Genomic DNA, 9,242 nt, shown 5'->3' on the forward strand with positions numbered 1-9,242 from the left:
CATTTTTGACTTTACCAATGAAAATAAATAAATAATACTTATTGTTTTTTTGCTGATTATATTTAAATAAAAACAGAGTAAAATGCAATTAAAAAAATATTCAAATTTGGTTAATTCAGCTCAGTGAGATTCAAAACTGCACACAGTCTTTTTTATTATGTATAGTTTGCTCTTATTTATTTAGTAAATATTACTTAATCCTGATCACACTTTTTTCAGTGTGCTGCTCAGCATTTCGGAGCTGTCCAACAACTAACAAGGCTGAAAATTGAATGTAAACCTGCAAATTCACAGATAGTCCATTTTTGACTTCTTTCGCTGAGATAAAGCGTTTTTGGCTTCTGGCTTGCTGATCACTTGAAGCTTAATCATTAGACCCAATTCCAGTTTAATACTGCCAGCTCTAGTGCTGCTCAGCATTTCGGAGCTGTCCAACAACTAACAAGGCTGAAAATTGAATGTAAAGCTGCAAATTCACAGATAGTCCATTTTTGACTTCTTTCGCTGAGATAAAGCGTTTTTGGCTTCTGGCTTTCTGATCATTTGTAACTTAAGCAGATCAACTAATTTCAGCTTATTACAGCTAGATCTAGTGCTGCTCAGCATTTCGGAGCTGTCCAACAACTGACAAGGCTGAAAATTGAATGTAAAGCTGCAAATTCACAGATAGTCCATTTTTGACTTCTTTCGCTGAGATAAAGCGTTTTTGGCTTCTGGCTTGCTGATCACTTGAAGCTTAATCATTAGACCCAATTCCAGTTTAATACTGCCAGCTCTAGTGCTGCTCAGCATTTCGGAGCTGTCCAACAACTAACAAGGCTGAAAATTGAATGTAAACCTGCAAATTCACAGATAGTCCATTTTTGACTTCTATCGCTGAGATAAAGCGTTTTTGGCTTCTGGCTTGCTGATCACTTGAAGCTTAATCATTAGACCCAATTCCAGTTTAATACTGCCAGCTCTAGTGCTGCTCAGCATTTCGGAGCTGTCCAACAACTAACAAGGCTGAAAATTGAATGTAAAGCTGCAAATTCACAGATAGTCCATTTTTGACTTCTTTCGCTGAGATAAAGCGTTTTTGGCTTCTGGCTTTCTGATCATTTGTAACTTAAGCAGATCAACTAATTTCAGCTTATTACAGCTAGATCTAGTGCTGCTCAGCATTTCGGAGCTGTCCAACAACTGACAAGGCTGAAAATTGAATGTAAAGCTGCAAATTCACAGATAGTCCATTTTTGACTTCTTTCGCTGAGATAAAGCGTTTTTGGCTTCTGGCTTTCTGATCATTTGTAACTTAAGCAGATCAACTAATTTCAGCTTATTACAGCCAGATCTAGTGCTGCTCAGCATATCGGAGCTGTCCAACAACTGACAAGGCTGAAAATTGAATGTAAAGCTGCAAATTCACAGATAGTCCATTTTTGACTTCTTTCGCTGAGATAAAGCGTTTTTGGCTTCTGGCTTTCTGATCATTTGTAACTTAAGCAGATCAACTAATTTCAGCTTATTACAGCTAGATCTAGTGCTGCTCAGCATTTCGGAGCTGTCCAACAACTAACAAGGCTGAAAATTGAATGTAAACCTGCAAATTCACAGATAGTCCATTTTTGACTTCTTTCGCTGAGATAAAGCGTTTTTGGCTTCTGGCTTGCTGATCAATTGAAGCTTAATCATTAGACCCAATTCCAGTTTAATACTGCCAGCTCAAGTGCTGCTCAGCATTTCGGAGCTGTCCAACAACTAACAAGGCTGAAAATTGAATGTAAACCTGCAAATTCACAGATAGTCCATTTTTGACTTCTTTCGCTGAGATAAAGCGTTTTTGGCTTCTGGCTTGCTGATCACTTGAAGCTTAATCATTAGACCCAATTCCAGTTTAATACTGCCAGCTCTAGTGCTGCTCAGCATTTCGGAGCTGTCCAACAACTAACAAGGCTGAAAATTGAATGTAAAGCTGCAAATTCACAGATAGTCCATTTTTGACTTCTTTCGCTGAGATAAAGCGTTTTTGGCTTCTGGCTTGATGATCACTTGAAGCTTAATCATTAGACCCAATTCCAGTTTAATACTGCCAGCTCTAGTGCTGCTCAGCATTTCGGAGCTGTCCAAGAACTAACAAGGCTGAAAATTGAATGTAAAGCTGCAAATTCACAGATAGTCCATTTTTGACTTCTTTCGCTGAGATAAAGCGTTTTTGGCTTCTGGCTTGCTGATCAATTGAAGCTTAATCATTAGACCCAATTCCAGTTTAATACTGCCAGCTCTAGTGCTGCTCAGCATTTCGGAGCTGTCCAACAACTAACAAGGCTGAAAATTGAATGCAAACCTGCAAATTCACAGATAGTCCATTCTTGACTTCTTTCGCTGAGATAAAGCGTTTTTGGCTTCTGGCTTGCTGATCAATTGAAGCTTAATCATTAGACCCAATTCCAGTTTAATACTGCCAGCTCTAGTGCTGCTCAGCATTTCGGAGCTGTCCAACAACTAACAAGGCTGAAAATTGAATGTAAACCTGCAAATTCACAGATAGTCCATTTTTGACTTCTTTCGCTGAGATAAAGCGTTTTTGGCTTCTGGCTTGCTGATCACTTGAAGCTTAATCATTAGACCCAATTCCAGTTTAATACTGCCAGCTCTAGTGCTGCTCAGCATTTCGGAGCTGTCCAACAACTAACAAGGCTGAAAATTGAATGTAAACCTGCAAATTCACAGATAGTCCATTTTTGACTTCTGTCGCTGAGATAAAGCGTTTTTGGCTTCTGGCTTGCTGATCAATTGAAGCTTAATCATTAGACCCAATTCCAGTTTAATACTGCCAGCTCTAGTGCTGCTCAGCATTTCGGAGCTGTCCAACAACTAACAAGGCTGAAAATTGAATGTAAACCTGCAAATTCACAGATAGTCCATTTTTGACTTCGTTCGCTGAGATAAAGCGTTTTTGGCTTCTGGCTTGCTGATCACTTGAAGCTTAATCATTAGACCCAATTCCAGTTTAATACTGCCAGCTCTAGTGCTGCTCAGCATTTCGGAGCTGTCCAACAACTAACAAGGCTGAAAATTGAATGTAAAGCTGCAAATTCACAGATAGTCCATTTTTGACTTCTTTCGCTGAGATAAAGCGTTTTTGGCTTCTGGCTTTCTGATCATTTGTAACTTAAGCAGATCAACTAATTTCAGCTTATTACAGCCAGATCTAGTGCTGCTCAGCATTTCGGAGCTGTCCAACAACTGACAAGGCTGAAAATTGAATGTAAAGCTGCAAATTCACAGATAGTCCATTTTTGACTTCTTTCGCTGAGATAAAGCGTTTTTGGCTTCTGGCTTTCTGATCATTTGTAACTTAAGCAGATCAACTAATTTCAGCTTATTACAGCTAGATCTAGTGCTGCTCAGCATTTCGGAGCTGTCCAACAACTAACAAGGCTGAAAATTGAATGTAAAGCTGCAAATTCACAGATAGTCCATTTTTGACTTCTTTCGCTGAGATAAAGCGTTTTTGGCTTCTGGCTTGATGATCACTTGAAGCTTAATCATTAGACCCAATTCCAGTTTAATACTGCCAGCTCTAGTGCTGCTCAGCATTTCGGAGCTGTCCAAGAACTAACAAGGCTGAAAATTGAATGTAAAGCTGCAAATTCACAGATAGTCCATTTTTGACTTCTTTCGCTGAGATAAAGCGTTTTTGGCTTCTGGCTTGCTGATCAATTGAAGCTTAATCATTAGACCCAATTCCAGTTTAATACTGCCAGCTCTAGTGCTGCTCAGCATTTCGGAGCTGTCCAACAACTAACAAGGCTGAAAATTGAATGTAAACCTGCAAATTCACAGATAGTCCATTTTTGACTTCTTTCGCTGAGATAAAGCGTTTTTGGCTTCTGGCTTGCTGATCACTTGAAGCTTAATCATTAGACCCAATTCCAGTTTAATACTGCCAGCTCTAGTGCTGCTCAGCATTTCGGAGCTGTCCAACAACTAACAAGGCTGAAAATTGAATGTAAAGCTGCAAATTCACAGATAGTCCATTTTTGACTTCTTTCGCTGAGATAAAGCGTTTTTGGCTTCAGGCTTGCTGATCACTTGAAGCTTAATCATTAGACCCAATTCCAGTTTAATACTGCCAGCTCTAGTGCTGCTCAGCATTTCGGACCTGTCCAACAACTAACAAGGCTGAAAATTGAATGTAAACCTGCAAATTCACAGATGGTCCATTTTTGACTTCTTTCGCTGAGATAAAGCGTTTTTGGCTTCTGGCTTGCTGATCACTTGAAGCTTAATCATTAGACCCAATTCCAGTTTAATACTGCCAGCTCTAGTGCTGCTCAGCATTTCGGAGCTGTCCAACAACTAACAAGGCTGAAAATTGAATGTAAAGCTGCAAATTCATAGATAGTCCATTTTTGACTTCTTTCGCTGAGATAAAGCGTTTTTGGCTTCTGGCTTGCTGATCACTTGAAGCTTAATCATTAGACCCAATTCCAGTTTAATACTGCCAGCTCTAGTGCTGCTCAGCATTTCGGAGCTGTCCAACAACTAACAAGGCTGAAAATTGAATGTAAACCTGCAAATTCACAGATAGTCCATTTTTGACTTCTTTCGCTGAGATAAAGCGTTTTTGGCTTCTGGCTTGCTGATCACTTGAAGCTTAATCATTAGACCCAATTCCAGTTTAATACTGCCAGCTCTAGTGCTGCTCAGCATTTCGGAGCTGTCCAACAACTAACAAGGCTGAAAATTGAATGTAAACCTGCAAATTCACAGATAGTCCATTTTTGACTTCTGTCGCTGAGATAAAGCGTTTTTGGCTTCTGGCTTGCTGATCAATTGAAGCTTAATCATTAGACCCAATTCCAGTTTAATACTGCCAGCTCTAGTGCTGCTCAGCATTTCGGAGCTGTCCAACAACTAACAAGGCTGAAAATTGAATGTAAACCTGCAAATTCACAGATAGTCCATTTTTGACTTCGTTCGCTGAGATAAAGCGTTTTTGGCTTCTGGCTTGCTGATCACTTGAAGCTTAATCATTAGACCCAATTCCAGTTTAATACTGCCAGCTCTAGTGCTGCTCAGCATTTCGGAGCTGTCCAACAACTAACAAGGCTGAAAATTGAATGTAAACCTGCAAATTCACAGATAGTCCATTTTTGACTTCTGTCGCTGAGATAAAGCGTTTTTGGCTTCTGGCTTGCTGATCAATTGAAGCTTAATCATTAGACCCAATTCCAGTTTAATACTGCCAGCTCTAGTGCTGCTCAGCATTTCGGAGCTGTCCAACAACTAACAAGGCTGAAAATTGAATGTAAACCTGCAAATTCACAGATAGTCCATTTTTGACTTCTGTCGCTGAGATAAAGCGTTTTTGGCTTCTGGCTTGCTGATCAATTGAAGCTTAATCATTAGACCCAATTCCAGTTTAATACTGCCAGCTCTAGTGCTGCTCAGCATTTCGGAGCTGTCCAACAACTAACAAGGCTGAAAATTGAATGTAAACCTGCAAATTCACAGATAGTCCATTTTTGACTTCGTTCGCTGAGATAAAGCGTTTTTGGCTTCTGGCTTGCTGATCACTTGAAGCTTAATCATTAGACCCAATTCCAGTTTAATACTGCCAGCTCTAGTGCTGCTCAGCATTTCGGAGCTGTCCAACAACTAACAAGGCTGAAAATTGAATGTAAACCTGCAAATTCACAGATAGTCCATTTTTGACTTCGTTCGCTGAGATAAAGCGTTTTTGGCTTCTGGCTTGCTGATCACTTGAAGCTTAATCATTAGACCCAATTCCAGTTTAATACTGCCAGCTCTAGTGCTGCTCAGCATTTCGGAGCTGTCCAACAACTAACAAGGCTGAAAATTGAATGTAAAGCTGCAAATTCACAGATAGTCCATTTTTGACTTCTTTCGCTGAGATAAAGCGTTTTTGGCTTCTGGCTTTCTGATCATTTGTAACTTAAGCAGATCAACTAATTTCAGCTTATTACAGCCAGATCTAGTGCTGCTCAGCATTTCGGAGCTGTCCAACAACTGACAAGGCTGAAAATTGAATGTAAAGCTGCAAATTCACAGATAGTCCATTTTTGACTTCTTTCGCTGAGATAAAGCGTTTTTGGCTTCTGGCTTTCTGATCATTTGTAACTTAAGCAGATCAACTAATTTCAGCTTATTACAGCTAGATCTAGTGCTGCTCAGCATTTCGGAGCTGTCCAACAACTAACAAGGCTGAAAATTGAATGTAAACCTGCAAATTCACAGATAGTCCATTTTTGACTTCTTTCGCTGAGATAAAGCGTTTTTGGCTTCTGGCTTGCTGATCAATTGAAGCTTAATCATTAGACCCAATTCCAGTTTAATACTGCCAGCTCTAGTGCTGCTCAGCATTTCGGAGCTGTCCAACAACTAACAAGGCTGAAAATTGAATGTAAACCTGCAAATTCACAGATAGTCCATTTTTGACTTCTTTCGCTGAGATAAAGCGTTTTTGGCTTCTGGCTTGCTGATCACTTGAAGCTTAATCATTAGACCCAATTCCAGTTTAATACTGCCAGCTCTAGTGCTGCTCAGCATTTCGGAGCTGTCCAACAACTAACAAGGCTGAAAATTGAATGTAAAGCTGCAAATTCACAGATAGTCCATTTTTGACTTCTTTCGCTGAGATAAAGCGTTTTTGGCTTCTGGCTTGATGATCACTTGAAGCTTAATCATTAGACCCAATTCCAGTTTAATACTGCCAGCTCTAGTGCTGCTCAGCATTTCGGAGCTGTCCAAGAACTAACAAGGCTGAAAATTGAATGTAAAGCTGCAAATTCACAGATAGTCCATTTTTGACTTCTTTCGCTGAGATAAAGCGTTTTTGGCTTCTGGCTTGCTGATCAATTGAAGCTTAATCATTAGACCCAATTCCAGTTTAATACTGCCAGCTCTAGTGCTGCTCAGCATTTCGGAGCTGTCCAACAACTAACAAGGCTGAAAATTGAATGTAAACCTGCAAATTCACAGATAGTCCATTTTTGACTTCTTTCGCTGAGATAAAGCGTTTTTGGCTTCTGGCTTGCTGATCACTTGAAGCTTAATCATTAGACCCAATTCCAGTTTAATACTGCCAGCTCTAGTGCTGCTCAGCATTTCGGAGCTGTCCAACAACTAACAAGGCTGAAAATTGAATGTAAAGCTGCAAATTCACAGATAGTCCATTTTTGACTTCTTTCGCTGAGATAAAGCGTTTTTGGCTTCAGGCTTGCTGATCACTTGAAGCTTAATCATTAGACCCAATTCCAGTTTAATACTGCCAGCTCTAGTGCTGCTCAGCATTTCGGACCTGTCCAACAACTAACAAGGCTGAAAATTGAATGTAAACCTGCAAATTCACAGATGGTCCATTTTTGACTTCTTTCGCTGAGATAAAGCGTTTTTGGCTTCTGGCTTGCTGATCACTTGAAGCTTAATCATTAGACCCAATTCCAGTTTAATACTGCCAGCTCTAGTGCTGCTCAGCATTTCGGAGCTGTCCAACAACTAACAAGGCTGAAAATTGAATGTAAAGCTGCAAATTCATAGATAGTCCATTTTTGACTTCTTTCGCTGAGATAAAGCGTTTTTGGCTTCTGGCTTGCTGATCACTTGAAGCTTAATCATTAGACCCAATTCCAGTTTAATACTGCCAGCTCTAGTGCTGCTCAGCATTTCGGAGCTGTCCAACAACTAACAAGGCTGAAAATTGAATGTAAACCTGCAAATTCACAGATAGTCCATTTTTGACTTCTTTCGCTGAGATAAAGCGTTTTTGGCTTCTGGCTTGCTGATCACTTGAAGCTTAATCATTAGACCCAATTCCAGTTTAATACTGCCAGCTCTAGTGCTGCTCAGCATTTCGGAGCTGTCCAACAACTAACAAGGCTGAAAATTGAATGTAAACCTGCAAATTCACAGATAGTCCATTTTTGACTTCTGTCGCTGAGATAAAGCGTTTTTGGCTTCTGGCTTGCTGATCAATTGAAGCTTAATCATTAGACCCAATTCCAGTTTAATACTGCCAGCTCTAGTGCTGCTCAGCATTTCGGAGCTGTCCAACAACTAACAAGGCTGAAAATTGAATGTAAACCTGCAAATTCACAGATAGTCCATTTTTGACTTCGTTCGCTGAGATAAAGCGTTTTTGGCTTCTGGCTTGCTGATCACTTGAAGCTTAATCATTAGACCCAATTCCAGTTTAATACTGCCAGCTCTAGTGCTGCTCAGCATTTCGGAGCTGTCCAACAACTAACAAGGCTGAAAATTGAATGTAAAGCTGCAAATTCACAGATAGTCCATTTTTGACTTCTTTCGCTGAGATAAAGCGTTTTTGGCTTCTGGCTTGCTGATCACTTGAAGCTTAATCATTAGACCCAATTCCAGTTTAATACTGCCAGCTCTAGTGCTGCTCAGCATTTCGGAGCTGTCCAACAACTAACAAGGCTGAAAATTGAATGTAAACCTGCAAATTCACAGATAGTCCATTTTTGACTTCTTTCGCTGAGATAAAGCGTTTTTGGCTTCTGGCTTGCTGATCACTTGAAGCTTAATCATTAGACCCAATTCCAGTTTAATACTGCCAGCTCTAGTGCTGCTCAGCATTTCGGAGCTGTCCAACAACTAACAAGGCTGAAAATTGAATGTAAAGCTGCAAATTCACAGATAGTCCATTTTTGACTTCTTTCGCTGAGATAAAGCGTTTTTGGCTTCTGGCTTGCTGATCACTTGAAGCTTAATCATTAGACCCAATTCCAGTTTAATACTGCCAGCTCTAGTGCTGCTCAGCATTCGGAGCTGTCCAACAACTAACAAGGCTGAAAATTGAATGTAAACCTGCAAATTCACAGATAGTCCATTTTTGACTTCTTTCGCTGAGATAAAGCGTTTTTGGCTTCTGGCTTGCTGATCACTTGAAGCTTAATCATTAGACCCAATTCCAGTTTAATACTGCCAGCTCTAGTGCTGCTCAGCATTTCGGACCTGTCCAACAACTAACAAGGCTGAAAATTGAATGTAAAGCTGCAAATTCACAGATAGTCCATTTTTGACTTCTTTCGCTGAGATAAAGCGTTTTTGGCTTCTGGCTTGCTGATCACTTGAAGCTTAATCATTAGACCCAATTCCAGTTTAATACTGCCAGCTCTAGTGCTGCTCAGCATTTCGGAGCTGTCCAACAACTAACAAGGCTGAAAATTGAATGTAAAGCTGCAAATTCACAGATAGTCCATTTTTGACTTCTT

The sequence above is a fragment of the Poecilia mexicana genome, unplaced genomic scaffold (assembly GCF_051168715.1).
Source record: "Poecilia mexicana isolate PSO_F unplaced genomic scaffold, ASM5116871v1 scaffold_23, whole genome shotgun sequence".
NCBI lineage: Eukaryota > Metazoa > Chordata > Actinopteri > Cyprinodontiformes > Poeciliidae > Poecilia > Poecilia mexicana.